We start from the raw sequence: 16774 nt of genomic DNA on the forward strand, positions 1-16774 counted from the left end.
CTACCAGGACTACTGAGACCCGACCGGCGAAGGTCGAGGCCCCGAGGGCTCGCGGGAGAGCCTTTCAGCTAACTGCGGAGGAAGTCCGCGCTGCGCCCGATGTTGTGGCAGGTATGCTGTAATTCACGTATTTACCTTAAAGTCGAAATGTTATGCTTATGTTAATGTATGTGTAGGTACTTTTCTTGTGAACTCTATGCCTGCTCTAGTGTTATTTGATTCGGGTGCAAGTAGATCCTTTGTATCGTTAGCTTTTAGTCAGCATATCAGCATTAGTTGTGAACCGTTAAGTCGGCCTCTGAGCGTTTCTATTGCGACCAAGAGGGTGGTTTGTGCCACGGAGGTTCTTCGGGGATGCGTGCTAGAGATTTTCGGGGTTGCGTTTCCGATTGACCTAATTCCTATTGCGATGGGGGATGTCTGTGTCATCGTGGGCATGGACTGGTTGAGCCGATTCAGCGTCGTCATCGACTGTGAGCGTCAGCTGGTGACTATACGAGACCCTAGTGGGGGAGTTCTTACGGTATACGGCGAGGGTACCCGTTCGGGATCAGCTTTTTGTTCGGCTGCTAGGGCGAGGCAATGCCTACAGCAAGGATGTAAAGGTTTTGTGGCGTATGTGATGGATACGCGGGAGGCTTCCGAGAGACCGAGGACAGTGGAGGAGGTTCCAGTGGTGCGTGAGTTTCCAGATGTTTTTCCCGAGGAGTTGTCGGGAGTACCTCCTGCGAGGCAAGTGGAGTTTGGTATCGATCTGGTTCCGGGGGCTGCGCCTATTGCGAAGGTGCCTTATCGTCTTGCACCTCCAAAGATGCAAGAGTTGTCCTCGCAACTCCAGGAGTTGCTGGGGAAGGGATTTATTCGGCCGAGTAGCTCGCCGTGGGGAGCATCGATTCTGTTCGTCAAGAAGAAGGATGGTTCACACCGGATGTGTATTGATTACCGGGAGTTGAACAAGGTGACGGTCAAGAACCGCTATCCGTTACCGAGGATCGATGATCTATTCGATCAGTTGCAAGGGGCATCTTGGTTTTCCAAGATCGATTTGAGATCAGGGTACCATCAGGTAAGAGTGCGGGATGAGGACGTCCAGAAGACAGCATTCAGGACGCGGTATGGGCATTAGGAGTTCGTGGTGATGCCTTTCGGGCTCACCAATGCCCCGGCAGTGTTCATGGACCTCATGAACAGGGTATGCAGGCCGATGCTGGATCGGTCTGTGATTGTATTTATCGACGACATCCTAGTGTATTCGCGAACTAGAGAGCAGCATGAGGGACATTTGAGGGAGGTCCTTGAGGTGCTGAGGTCGGAGAAGCTATATGCAAAATTCTCCAAATGTGACTTCTGGTTGCGGGAGGTCCAATTTATTGTACATGTTGTTAATCAGGCAGGGATATTGGTCGATCCGGCCAAGGTGGAAGCAGTGATGAGTTGGGAGGCACCGAAGTCACCTTCCGAGATCAGGAGTTTCCTTGGGTTGGCGGGGTACTATCGGAGGTTCATTAGGGACTTCTCCAAGATCGCGGTACCGCTCACCAGATTGACCCGGAAGAGTGTTACATTCTCATGGGGACCCGAGCAACAGACTTCCTTCGAGACACTTCGTCAGAGACTGTGCGAAGCCCCGGTATTAACTCTCCCGGAGGGGATGGAGGACTTAGTCGTATATTGCAACGCATCGATTTCGGGACTGGGTGCAGTGTTGATGCAGAGGGGCCATGTGATAGCTTATGCATCGAGGCAATTAAAGCCTCACGAGGCGAGATATCCCACGCATGACTTAGAGTTGGGGGCAGTAGTGTTCGCTCTCAAGATTTGGCGTCACTACCTGTATGGGGTTCGTTGTAGTATATACACGGACCATAAAAGTTTGAAGTATTTGATGGATCAACCCAACCTAAATATGCGTCAGAGGAGATGGTTGGACGTGGTTAAGGATTATGACTGTGAGATCCTATACCACCCAGGCAAGGCTAATGTGGTAGCCGATGCATTGAGCCGTAGGGCGGAGAGCACTCCAATGCGAGATGTATGTCTGAGACTGACGGTGATGACGCCGGTATTGGATGCTATTCGTGGGGCACAGGTCGAGGTTGTGAGATCCGAGATGCAGAAGAAGGAGCGGGTCGTTGGGTTAATTTCTGAGTTCGTTAAGGATGGACGAGGACTTCTGACGTTTCAGGGTCGGATTTGGGTACCATTCGTGGGCGGTACGCGTACTACTTTGATGGAGGAGGCTCATAGATCGAAATTCTCAATCCATCCCGGTGCTACGAAGATGTATTTGGACTTGAGGAAGGAATATTGGTGGCCTTATATGAAGAGAAACGTCGCATGGTTCGTTGAGAGGTGTTTGACCTGCCGTAGGGTTAAGGCCAAGCACCAGAGACCGCATGGTAAGTTGCAGCCCTTGGAGATTCCTGAGTGGAAGTGGGAACAGATTACGATGGATTTCATCACCAAATTGCCGAGAACTGCCAGGGGAGTCGATGCAATTTGGGTGATTGTGGATAGATTGACGAAGAGTGCACACTTCCTTGCCATTAGCGAGAGTTCATCAGCGGAGAAGTTAGCGGAGCTATACGTGAGAGAGGTAGTATCTCGGCATCGAGTGCCGATCTCGATTGTTTCAGAGCGTGATGTACGCTTCACTTCCAGGTTCTGGAAGAAATTCCATGAGGAGCTGGGTACTAAACTGCATTTTAGTACCGCATACCATCCCCAGACAGACGGTCAGAGCGAGCGGACGATTCAGACACTGGAAGACATGCTTAGAGCGTGTGTGTTAGACTTTGGGGGTAGCTAGGATGCGCATTTACCCTTGGCTGAGTTTTCCTACAACAACAGCCATCATTCGAGCATTGGTATGCCACCTTTTGAGTTGTTGTATGGTAGGAGGTGTCGGACTCCCATCTGCTGGGGAGAGGTGGGACAGAGAGTGATGGGCAGTACAGAGATCGTACTTCAGACGACCGAGCAGATTCAGCAGGTTAGGCAAAGGTTATTGACCGCCCAGAGCCGACAGAAGAGTTATGCGGACAGACGCCGGTCCGAGCTCGAATTCCAGGTTGGCGACTTCGTTCTCCTAAAGGTTTCTCCTTGGAAAGGAGTGATCCGGTTCAGAAAGAGGGGCAAGTTGGGGCCCCGGTTCATAGGTCCATTTCGTGTAATTGCAAGGGTAGGTCGGGTAGCTTATCGGTTGGAGTTACCAGCAGAGTCGGGACAGATTCACAATACCTTTCACGTATCACAATTGAGGAAGTGTATAGCCGATGAATCGGTAGTGGTTCCGTTAAAGGATATTCAGGTGGATGCGAGCCTGAATTACGCCGAGAGACCAGTAGCTATCAGGGATCGGAAGATCAAGGTTCTGCGGAACAAGGAGGTACCTCTGGTGTTGGTTTAGTGGCAACACCGGAAGGGATCGGAGATGACTTGGGAGCCGGAGCGTGAGATGCGGGAGCAACATCCGGAGTTATTCGCAGAGTGAGACTTCGAGGGCAAAGTCTAGTTCTAGTGGGGGAGAGTTGTAACAGCCCGGAATTTCAGGTATTGCTTTAAAACTATTTTTGGGGCATTTTAGGAAGGGACTCGGCGAGTTGGTGCGTGACTCGCCGAGTAGGACCACAGGCTTGGTCGCGGGTTCGCGACTGGACTCGACGAGTCCAGATATGGACTCGGTGAGTCGACGCTGTTCAGCAGAAACCCTAGCCGTTTGGTTTGGATCGTATATAACGCCTCTTAGGCCGTCATTGTTCGTCTTTTGGCCGATTGAGAAGAACCCTAATTGTTTGTGGACGTCTAGAGCAGGAGGGAAAGCTATTGGAACTTTGAGGAATTTGTTAGGCAAGAAGAAGAAGAGTTTTGGCCAAAGGAATATCAAGGAGGATCGAGTCCTGAGGTTTGGAGACACAGAGAGTGCGTTTTCAGGTAATACTCGGACCATTTCTGTTATTTTGATGTGTACACGAATCTAGGGTTTATGAAACCCATTTGGTGATTAGATAGATTATAATGTTCTTACCCAAACGTTTATACCCCAGTAACAGGATGTTTAGAGGTCCAGAAAGTCCCATGATTGCGTATTTCGGGACCATGCGTATTTCAGGAAGCAGTTGATCGACTGCGTGGCATGGACTCGCCGAGTCCAATGATCAGACTCGGCGAGTAGGTTGAAGATCCACTGGGACTCGCCGAGTTGTTCTTCAGACTCGGCGAGTAGCTTGAAGATTCACTGGGACTCGCCGAGTTGTTCTTCAGACTCGGCGAGTGGAGTCGGGGTGGCCCCACGATTGTTCCACGAGGATCTCGTCGAGTCAAGAGGGATACTCGACGAGTAGAAAGGGGAACAACAGGGAAGTTGGGGAGGACGTCTAGACTCGCCGAGTCGCCTTTGCACTCGACGAGTCCGGTCAAGTTGACCGTTGACCAGAGTTGACCTGCATGTAAATTCTTAGGGTCAGTTGTCTTGAATGATAAGAGTATTAATAAGGGTATATGGTATTGGTATTATAGGGAGTCTGCAGATCGGCGGATCGAGTGCGAGTAGTTTCAAGAGTTGATAGCTTACATTACCACGAGGTGAGTCTTCTCACTATACTTCACCCGGAAGGGTTTGACTGTGAGACCGGAAGGTCGTATATGATATGTGTTATTTATGCTATAAATAGAAAGGTAGTTGCTATGCATGATATGTATGTTTATACGGGCCGGAAGGCGATATGTTATGTGACAGAAACGTCAAGTATGATGTATGATATACGTGTTATGTGTGTTAAATTAAATGTATTATATGTTGTAAATGTTATGGGCCGGAAGGCAATATACTATGGGCCGGAAGGCAATATGATACGGGCCGGAAGGCAATATGTTATGGGCCGGAAGGCGATTATGTTTACGGGCCGGAAGGCAATGTGTTGTGGACCGGAAGGTTAGGGCCTGGAAAGGCGTATATGTGTAAGTCGTACACTGGGGAACTCACTAAGCATTTATGCTTACAAGTTGTTATGTATGTGTTTCAGGTACTAGCGAGGACCGTGGGAAGGCGCCGGCATGATGCATACACACTGCTGCTATTTGAGATCTTGGGGATTTTTATATATGTATTTGATATGGAACATGGAATAAATACTTTTGGTTGAATGAAATCACTTTATTTTAAATGAAAATTTTGTTTGAAAATTTGCGTTGTTACACTTCTGAAGTGCAACAAATGCAACTTCCATCACCATGGACCTTGCAAGAAGATGTAGTGCTCTAATTGCAACAGGAAGGGGCATACAACTTGTTTCTGCAAGACTCCAGCAGGATTGACCGCCCAAGTTCCTAACACCGGTGTGGGCCAAGCTTGCTACGGTTGTGGCGAGGTAGGCCACTACAAGAGGAACTGCCCTAAGGCGGGGATGGTTGGCAGAGTAGGAAGAGTTATGGCCATGGGCCACGAGGAAGCGGTAGCTGATCCTACGATAGTTACTGGTACGTTTCTCCTCGTTAACTCATATGCTTGCATACTTTTCGATAGTGGAGCAGAGAAAAGTTTCGTAAGTCATAAATTTGCACACCTACTTAAACAAAAACCATGTGCATAAGATAAATCACTCACGGTAGAAATGGCAAACGTGAAAACGGAAAGTACTAACTGTTGGGTTTTGAGCATTCTAACACTCCTAAGTGTACATGCAACCCTAAATACCTTGGATCTATGTTTTTCTCTATTATACATGCAAATATGATCTTTCCAAGGTATTATCCTAATCTAGCATACAAAACAATGACTATAGCAAAATAGAATACATACCTATTTGATGTAGAAATCTTCATGAAGCTTGAGTGCCTAGTGCCACAAGTGTGACACCTCAAATGGTTCACACAACACCAAATACACTTGGAATAACTTGAGAGAATTCTACACTACATGAAATCGTCTAGCCCTTCCTTTTACACACACTAGTGGCCGATTTTGGTGAATAATATGATGCTTATATAGTGTGTTACAATTAGGGTTACACCATGTAAGCCCTAATTGTCATGACCTTTCATTTCCATTACCCATGAGTTATGTAACCTCCATGGAGCATCCATAGAGTATCCTATGGGTTTGACCCAACTTTATTATCCATGGAGCTTTGGCCCACTATATAAGTTATGGATGATTTGAACAATCAACCCATATTTTTAATTAGTCTTCTTTTGATCACTTAATTAATCCTAGATTAATTCTTGATCAATACTAGTTAAATAATCTTATTATTCTTATTATTAATATACTAGAACTTATAATATATTAATAACCATAAGTGTCTTATTTCTCTCATTTTAGTCTATCCAAGTGCATGATGCCATGCAACCCAAATGGACCATGCCGCGTCGAGTCAAGTCTCACCAATTATAGTTATGGACTTAGAAATTAATCCAACACTAACTGCATATACGTAGGTTGTACTTTAACTTTAGATGGCCATACTTTCAAGATAGACCTCATGTCATTCCCAATTAATTGTTTCGACGTCATCACGGCATGGATTGGTTGAGTCTTCTTCGCGCCAACAACATGTGCTTTGAAAAAGCAGTTCATCTTAACCTTCCTAAAAACGAAACCTTAGTTATCTATGGTGACAAACCTAGTATAAACCTTCGTATCATCTCGTGAATCCAAGCCCAAAATTGCTTGCGAAAGGAATATCATGCATTCCTTGCACACATCGTCAATATGAGGAAATAAGCAAAAGACATTCAGAACATCCCAGAAATACGTGACTTTCCCGACATATTCCCAGAAGAACTTCCCGGTTTACCACCACAACACCAAGTCGACTTAGTGCCATGGGCTACTCCCGTAGCCAAATCTCCTTATCGTTTGGCACCGGCAGAGATGAAGGAACTTTCCAGTCCACTTAACGAACTTCTCAAGAAGGGATTCATTAGGCCAAGCTTCTCACCATGGGGAGCACCGGTCTTGTTCGTCAGGAAGAAAGATGGATCGTTCCATATGTGCATCAACTACAGGGAACTCAACAAGCTTACCATTAAAAATCGTTATCCTTTGCCTCGCATTGACGATTTATTTGATCAACTTCATGGAGCCAACTACTTCTCGAAGATATATCTACAATCCAAATATCACCAACTACGAGTGCTAGAGGAAGATGTTCCCAAGACAGCCTTCTGAACTCGTTATGGACACTACGAGTTTGTAGTGATACCGTTTGGATTAACTAACGCGCCCGCAGTATTCATGGATTTGATGAATAGGGTGTCGCCCTTACTTGGATCAGTTCGTCATCCTCTTCATTGATGACATACTTATCTACTCTAGAAGTAAGGGGGAACATAGTAAACATCTCCGTAGAGTCTTAGAAACATTACGATCGGAGAAGCTCTATGTTAAGTTCTCTAAGTGCGAATTTTTGATCCGACGAGTCGAATTCTTAGGTCACGTTGTTAGCAAAGAAGGAATACACGTGGACCCTTCCAAAATCAACGCCATTGAGAACTGGTCAGCACCGAAGACACCTACGGAAATTCGTGAATTTCTAGGTCTCGCTGGCTACTATCGCAGGTTCATTCAGAACTTTTCCCGCATAGCGAAACCTCCTACGACATTGACCCAGAAGGACATGACCTTTGACTGGGAAGAGAAACAGGAAAGAGCGTTCCAAACGCTCAAGCGAGCCTTGTGCACCACACCAATACTATCCCTCCCCGAAGGGATAGAAGACTTCGTTGTATATTGTGATGCATCAAATCAAGGACTCGGATGTGTTCTGATGCATCGTGGTAAAGTCATAGCCTATGCCTCGAGACAGCTGAAGACACATGAGGTTAACTACACCACCCATGACCTTGAGCTAGGAGCAGTTGTGTTTTCTCTGAAGATTTGGAGACACTACCTGTATGGTACAAAAAGCATGATCTTTACAGACCACAAGAGTCTACAACATATATTCGACCAGAAAGAGCTCAACATGAGACAACGGCGGAGGGTCGAGCTACTTAGTGATTACGAATGCGAAATTCGTTATCATCCGGGTAAAGCCAATGTAGTAGCCGACGCCCTAAGTCAGAAAGAATATTCCGGTCGTAGAGTCAAATCATTGACTCTAACTATCCATTCACACTTGTCCATGCAAATTAAGGAGGCTCATCTTGACGTTTTGAAACCTGAAAATGTGGCAGGCGATTCCCTGAGAGGGATGGATAAGAATTTAGAAGTCAAGGGTGGCGGAGCCTTATACCTCATGGATCGGATTTGGACACCGAAACACGGTGGATTCAGAGACTTGGTCATGACTGAAGCTCACAACACTCATTACTCTGTCCACCCAGGTTCAGATAAGATGTATCTGGATCTTAAAAAGTTATACTGGTGGCCTAACATGAAAGCAGATATTGCTACCTTCGTAAGTAAATGCCATACTTGCACGAAGGTAAAGGTCGAATACGAGAAACCCTCCGGTCTTCTAAAGCAACCGGAGATACCAGAATGGAAGTGGGAGAGGATCACTATGGACTTCATAACCAAGTTGCCCAAGACAACGGGTGGACTTGATACCATATGGGTCATCGTCGATAGATTCACCAAGTCTGCACACTTCCTACCCATCAAAGAAACCAAAAAAATGGAGAAACTTACGAAAACCTACATTAGGGAGATTGTACGACTGCACGGTGTTCCCATATCTATTATCTCAGGTAGAGATAGTAGATTCACTTTTAGGTTCTGGCAGTCGTTACAAAGTTCCTTAGGAACTAGGCTGGACATGAGTACAAACTACCATCCACTGATCGACGGACAAAGTGAGAGAACTATCCAAACCTTAGAATATATGTTGCGAGCCTATGTGATAGAGTTCGGGAAAGCATGGGATACTCATTTACCCCTTGTCGAATTTTCCTACAACAACAGTTATCACACGAGCATAAAGGCGGCTCCATTCGAGGCCCTCTATGGCTGAAAGTGCAGATCCCCTCTGTGCTGGGCTGAGGTGGGTGATACCCAGTTAGCGAAGGGATGAGTTCCTGAAAGCACTCTCACGGGTCCAGAGATCATTCGGGGAACAACAGAGAAGATCGTTCAAATTCGTGAACGATTGAAAGCCTCTAGAGACCGACAAAAAAGCTACGTTGACAAGCGGAGGAAACCATTGGAATTCCATGTGGGCGACCGTGTTCTACTGAAGGTCTCACCCTGGAAGGGCTTGATACGCTTCGTAAAGCGTGGGAAGCTCAATCCAAGATACATAGGGCCTTTCGAGATTCTTTCCCTAATCGTCCCAGTAGCTTACAAACTCAATCTACCACACGAACTCAGTAACATACATTCTACCTTCCACGTATCGAACTTGAAAAAGTTTCTGTCCGACGAGACTCTTGTTATTCCACTCAACGAGATCGAGATCAATGAGAGTCTCAACTTCGTGGAGGAACCAGTAGAGATCATGGACCATAAGATCGTGAGTAATTATATCTAAGAGTTTAATAGAGCTTTTTATGTGTCTAATAACCTAGAAATCTTATCAAAACCACAAGATCAAAGAGTTTACGGCCCAAGAACATCTTGGACCATAAACCATTCTTTAAGGGACAAATGAGTGCCCTAGTCCCTTCCTTTTGCAATGAAACTAGCCTAGACTCGTACCATGATGTATGCAGGACTAGATAACACCCCTATAACACCAAGAGTAAGGTGTTCACGTCCCAAGAAGTTCTTGGACCATGAACCCCAAACAAAAGGGCCAAAGTGTGTTTTAAACTCTTCATAAGCCTTGGAAACTAGCCTAGATTCATTCCAAGTTAAGTTAGGGACTTCAAATCACAAAAAACACCATACCCATGAGAGATTACGGCCGTAATCTCTAAGGGATTTGGTCCTAGGGCCGTGAACTCCTCAAAGGAGTTGAAAGCTGCCCTAATATCTTCCAAGGACTAAGCCATCAAGTAGCAATACTTCTAAGGGACATGTAAGACTTCAAAGCACCAAATAAACTAAGGCTTAGGAGCTTACGGCCGTAAAATCATGGGTTTACCACCGTAAACTCATTGTTTCTATGGTCTTGGAGAGTAAACTCAAGAATGGGGTCCTTTGGAACCCTAAACCCACTAGCCTTGTCCTACAACAACTTAGATGCAATACTTAGGGCTTATAACACTTATATCAGGTGTTTATCAAGTTCTAGGATGTCTTAACATTTTCAATTAGTAGTTTAAGACTAATTGGGTGCATATATGTGTGATTATATGTTAACTAGGATCTTTGGGTGTGTATAAGTTTTCACTTGACACTTAGCAATCCTACACCGTTCAGTTCATTCAAACCACCATCTACAGGTGAGTTCATACCCCTTAATCAATATTTTAAATGATTTTAAATGATTTAATGGGGAGGGGGAAACAAGTAGAAAATATGTTAATAAATCAATCATATGTGATTTATAACTGTGTTTTCATCTAGCAGATTTCACATACTTCAAAATGTGATGCATGAAATGATTTTCTATCTTAAAAATACCTTGTTATCAAATGTATTACGTTTGAAATGTTTATTAAAATGACATCAAGTCATTGTTAATTATTGTTCAAAACTTTTAAAAGTCTTACAAAACCATTTTCATCTTCTTGATCAAAAATATATTTATACACTTAGTTTCTTATACATTTATTGACATGATAACTTTCATCCTTCATTCAGTTTCCCACACTCTTGTGTAGCAAGGGTGTATAAACCTGCTTGGGCAATCAATTACCTTCCATTTAACTATTATAGGGATAGTTAGGAGATACAAAACATTATTCCTATTACAAGGAATTACACCAGAGTCACTTCATTCATGAGTCTACACTATACATTACATGTTACATGAATACATCTATATAGATACGCTTACATGAATACATTTACATATATACATTTACTTGTATACACTTACATGGATACTTGTACCTAGATTCTATATGATGAGTTACTAGTACATACCATACGTGTAAATTAGTTATGCCGATCCTCGTTCAATAGGATGACTAGACGGGACTAACCATTCTGGAACCCACCTGTTAGTAACATAGGTAATGAACATCTACGGATGCCTATGGTTGATACTTATATTAGGGGTACCTTTACGGGACTAACCATTCCTTTAACCTGCTGTTAGCTACAGAGGTAAATGAACATCTAAGGATGCCTACGGTTAATACTTATACTAGGAGTACCTTTATAGGACTAACCATTCCTTAAACCTGCTACCAACTACATAGGAAAATGAACAATCTACGGATGTTCAAGGTTATACATTTCGGTAGTCGCGATGTCGAGTTGATCCTAATACAAAAGGATAACACTTACATGGCTATATTTTTTTCCTATTACTCTATTTTGTGATACATTCACATAAACGATGAGGTAGACTAGATAATGTTAGTAGTAGTCAAAAAGAGGGAAACCTATCTTTGTTATAGCAAAATATACAAGTCTTGGTAGAAGACTACCTCATACATTCGGGTCTTGGTAGAAGACTACTCTTAAAATAATAGGAAATATGGGATTTTCTAGGGTTTTCATACTTATATCAAATGTCTCATTCAAATATTTACATGGCATTCATAACAGCTTTCCAAAACAAGGCAATGACACTTAAACACTTATGAATTCACCAGCTTTATGCTGATACTCGCTTTCAAAATAACTTGTATTCTCAGGTCACCAGTAGACAGGTACGATAGCTAGGTTTTGAGCAGACGGAGCACAGACAAGACTCGTCTTTTATTTTGATTTCATATTTTGGTGTCTTATTACTATTAAAGAACACACATGTATTAAATAATTACTTTTAATGAAATGGATGATGTTGTTGCTTGTTTACTACTTTGCATTGTTGTGATACTATACATGACGTCCTACACCCCTGAACGTTTCCGCAGTTCTTGGTTTTGAGGTGTGACAATAAGAGAGTGAGTAGATCCGAGTGGGAGTAATCACTTGGGACTGACAGGGAAAACCCGTGGGGTGAGCCCACGTCGAGTGAGAGAGTACTATGAAACAGTGGGGAGCCGTATCATTCACGAGTCAGTGAGAGAGTGTCATAAGTCTGCAGGAGCCATAGCTTTTATGAGTTAGAGAGAGGGTATCGTATGACTGCGGGGAGTCATAGCATACATAAGTTACTGAGAGAGTATCGTAAGACTACGGGGAGCCATAGCATTCATGAGTCAGGGAGAGAGTGTCATAGGGCTATGGGGAGTCGTAGCACTTGTTAGTCAGTGAAAGAGTGTTTTATAACTGCGGAGAGCCATAGCCTTTACTAGTTAGAGCATGACGTAGAGGAATTCTCAGGCTAAGGTAGCCTTACCAATTCAGTATTTAGGAAACTGGAGGCTGGACCAGGGGCGTGACTGGGGTCTCTAGGATGGTCGGGAATCATTATATCCCGATTGGAGGAGTGGTGTATGCATAAATTTATGGATCATGGAGCATCAGATGAGTCTCAGATTGGAGATGAGTGGTTTCAATTTTTCTGTTGAATCAAACTTCTGAGTTTGATTTTTGCCATAATTGTGTAATGAGTAGGCAGCATGAGATTCCAAATTCCCGAATGGGTTCCTTTTGATAGGTAATGGTTTCCATCAGATGTTTTAGACTTGTGTAGGTCAGTACATTAGTTTGGGAAGGACCACCAGACGCAGGGAACCAGTAGGTGGTAGACGATAGAGGTCGGAGGTGAGACAACTTCAAATGGGGTTGTAGTATTCAATTGGGGTAAAGCGAACTTCGTGACTTGTGTGTCACGATGGACCGAGATAGTTATTGTGAGAAGGAAGTTGGTAAGTCGTTTTATTGGTGTTCAGGGGTAACCTTTGCAGGTTCAACTATTAGGTCGGGAGTTGACCTGGTGCTCAGTGTTGAAAGGGATATTTGAGATGAAGTTGGGGCTTACGATCATAGATGTCAGAGGATACTTCTGAGTGAGCACGATCATTTTCTTGTGTTTGAAGACAGAGTGTTAAGAGTCCATTTTTCAGATGGGTTCTATAGCAGTACAGTTAATGGTTCCATGGTGAGATGTGAGCCTTTCGTTCCTTTGGAATGCAATCTAGATCGATTTATATATCTGGTATGAGTGATCGGTAGTCAATTATTGGTCAATGACTTGATTCTATCAGTCGAAACAAGAGAATCAGAGTGGCGGTGTCTTAACATGGCCTGTTATTCGAGGACTGATTAACATAATGATATCCAGCGAGGGTGGTTTAGAAGGGAGACAGACCACTAGAGTTTCCAGGTTTTGTAGAGTCAGAACGGGTACGACAGCGGTAGAGGGGCCCGTCCTTTTTTTGGGATTGGGAGTTCTTGTTTGGGCTCAGGTATCTTTCGGTGGTGCTTCTCGGGTCATCGTGTTCGATCTATGTATTTTTGTGGAGCGATTTCAAGTGTGAAATCTAAGTCAAGTGGGGGAGAATTGTAACATCCCAAAATTTGCAAATATCATATTTGAGAAATCCATGTTCCTTAGTAGGGCAACTCGAAGAGTTGGATGCCCAACTTGGAGAGTGGAGTCGTTTTAGCCGCGTGGGTTTAGTGACCAACTTGGCGAGAAGAGAGACCAACTCGGCGAGTTGGAGCTATTTGAAGAAACCCTAATTTTACAAGTTTGTGTCCTATTTAAAGGGCCTTAAGCCATCATTTCTACGTCCCTTATCTCCAGAGAGCCCTGTAAGAAACCCTAGATCAATTCCATCCATTGTAAGATAGAAATAGACTAATTTGGGTGTTCTTGTGCAACTTTGGAAGAAGATTTATGGAGCATCTTGGCTTGTACCAAGGAGGGACGTTTGGACCTAGAGATTTTTCAGTGGTTAGCTTCTGTTGGAGGTAAAAAATGCTAACTTGATCATTCTTTGTGTAGATCTTGGTGTGGGGGGAGTTTTTAGGGTTTTCTCCCATCCACCTTGTGTTAATGAGTCCCTTGATCATATGTTGAGGTTGAAACCTCATATATGGACTATAGGAGGTCTTGTGAGCCCAAAGACCCAAGCTTTATGGAGCTAGAGGCAAGCTTTTGAGCACCAAACCCTTGTAAGAGCTTGTATTGGCATTATTGAGCCATTATGCCATGCATGAACGTAAAGGTTCAAGCTTTACGTGATATTCGAGCTTTAGGAGGTCAGATCCATAGTATGGAGTAGCATTTTTGCCTTAAATCGTTTGAATGAGAATTTGACTTAAAGGACTCGACGAGTCGATTAGGGTTTATCCCAACGAGTCTGAGCATGTTGTAACCCGGCGAGTTGACGAGTCAACTCGACGAGTTGAGTTGGTTTTCATGAGGCTTCTGAGGAAAAGAGGGTACTCGACGAGTTGCTTTGATGCACTCGATGAGTTGGGTCAACATGGACTGGTAACTCGAGTTTGCCTTCTGTTGACTTTTGAAGTTTTGACCAAATGTGAGTAATGGAGACCATGGAGGGGTAGAATGGTCTTTTACCCTTCCCAAGAATTAGAGAGGGGCTAGTATTAGTTTATTTAGGGTTGTGATTTAATTAGAGAAAATTATCATATGTGTTAGGCGGAGGCTAGATTGGTGATTCGTGTACGAGGTGAATTTGTTTGCTTGCTTCGAGGTGAGTCTTCTCACTATACTTACCATGAGTAGTATCTTTGTGCGACTGGAGGGTCCTATGTGCTTACTTGAGTTATATGATATTATGCATTGTAACACCCAATTCCTGGTACGTATTTAAATTCAAGAAATGTTGCAATTTACTCTGGGAGTCGGCGAGTTGGAGGTCCAACTCGTCGAGTAGACTCGACTTTTGATCTAGGGTTTAAGTGACCTACTCGACGAGTCGGAAGACCGACTTGACGAGTAGGAGTGTCTGGATGAAACCCTGATATTTGGGTTTGCACCCTATTTAAACAACTTATAACACCCCAACCCAACCCCCATTGTCCCTCCTAACCCAGAGAAAACCCTAACTGGAAACCCTAGCCATTATTGAGTGTTCTTGAGCTTTGTGGTGCCATTTTTGTGGGATTGAAGTTTGAGAAGGATAAGGAAGCTTATGAGATCAAGAGGAAGCAAGAAGATCCAGAGTTTTGGGAAAATTTCTATTTTATTTAAGGTATAAAGATGAAAGCTTGGCTACTCGTTGCTTAGATCTTGATTTGGGGCTATTTTCCATATTTTTCTAAGTATTAGTGAAGTTATATTCGAGATTGAGTGTAGAAGTGGGTTTGTGCTTCAGATCTTGAACCATTAAGGGTTCCCATGGCATAAAGGTGCCAACTTTATGGCCATGGGAGACCCATTCATCTTGTAGACCTCATTTTTTGGTTTTTTGAGCCAAATGCCCCATGCATATATATCAAGTTTGAAGCTTTACGTATACAATGGACCCTAGGAGGCCAGATCTATGGTTTTAACTTGTTAAGACCCATTATAATCGACTATATAGTTTTGTACATAGAGGGACTCAGTGAGTTGTTCATAAGACTTGGCGAGTAGGGGTGTATTCTCCACCAAATTCTTTCTGTTTTTGGACCAGTTGTTAAGATTGAAGGTTCCCAAGTTGTTTAGGTTCACTAGGGACCTAGAAATCATAGGACTCGACGAGTGGATGAACAGACTCGGCGACTTCAAGGCAATGTCCCATCCACATGAAGACAGACTCAGCGAGTCATAGACTGAACACCTTCTTATGGATGAAGATAAAATCAGCGAGTTCAAGGGCGAACTCGGCGAGTCGGATGAAGATGGTGGGTTTTGGTCATAAGAACATCCTATGTGCTCATACAAACCCTAATGCTTGGATCTAGGTTTCTCTATTGTACATGCAAGTTATCCAAGACTATAAACCCTAATTCTAGCATTCAAGTAATCATATTAACATGAGAATAGGTTTAAGATCATACCTTGATTGCTATGTAGCAATAACAATCTTAATTCCTCCTTGTATTGACTTTAGAAAGCTTAGAGTCACAAATGCCACTCCTCTAATGTTTCACAAACACCATAAGCAAGAGAATGAAGAGGAGAGAGAGGATGGAGGTTGTCCAAAAACGTGTGAAACCCTAAAACAAAGCTTGGCCACGTTTTTGGTCCTTAAGGGTTCTATATATAGTGAGGCTATTAGGGTTATCTAATAAGGAAACCCTAATTTGGATGCTTAAGCCCTAAGCAACCCATGGACTCCTTTCCTTACGGCCTTGGACGATTTCCTCATGGGTTTCCCCATAGAATTCGTCCTCTCCTTAATATAAGACAATCCATGGCCCAAATTGCAATTATCTTATAATTACAATTCCAGTCACTTAAGTTTAATTAATCTCTTTTAGTCACAAAACTAATTACCAATTAATTCTTGACTAATATTAATTAAAGAATATGATTTCTCCTTTAATATTTTATTCTCATAATACATTAATAAATCATATTTAATCCTTTCTCTCCATAATTCATCCTATCAAGTTGCTTTGGTGAAGTCAACCCAAAAGGACCATGCACCATCTGGTCAAGTACATACCAAAATAGTTATGGACTTAGACACTAATCCAACAATCTCCCACTTGGATAAGTCTAACTATTCTGCGTATGACTTCAGATCCTGATCTAAAATCGTAGCTTTCCAAAGCCGCTGTCAACTCTAATCCTATCAGATACACGTGTCCTTTAGATAAGGGATCATATATTCCTCCATTCTAGATATCGTATGAGATATGTTTTCTAATCATTCTCTTTGTACTATATCTCGATTTCCGATTTATGATGACTGACTAATTGAA

The sequence above is a fragment of the Lactuca saligna genome, chromosome 5, assembly GCF_052625555.1.
Source record: "Lactuca saligna cultivar CGN05327 chromosome 5, ASM5262555v1, whole genome shotgun sequence".
In the NCBI taxonomy this organism is placed as follows: Eukaryota; Viridiplantae; Streptophyta; class Magnoliopsida; order Asterales; family Asteraceae; genus Lactuca; species Lactuca saligna.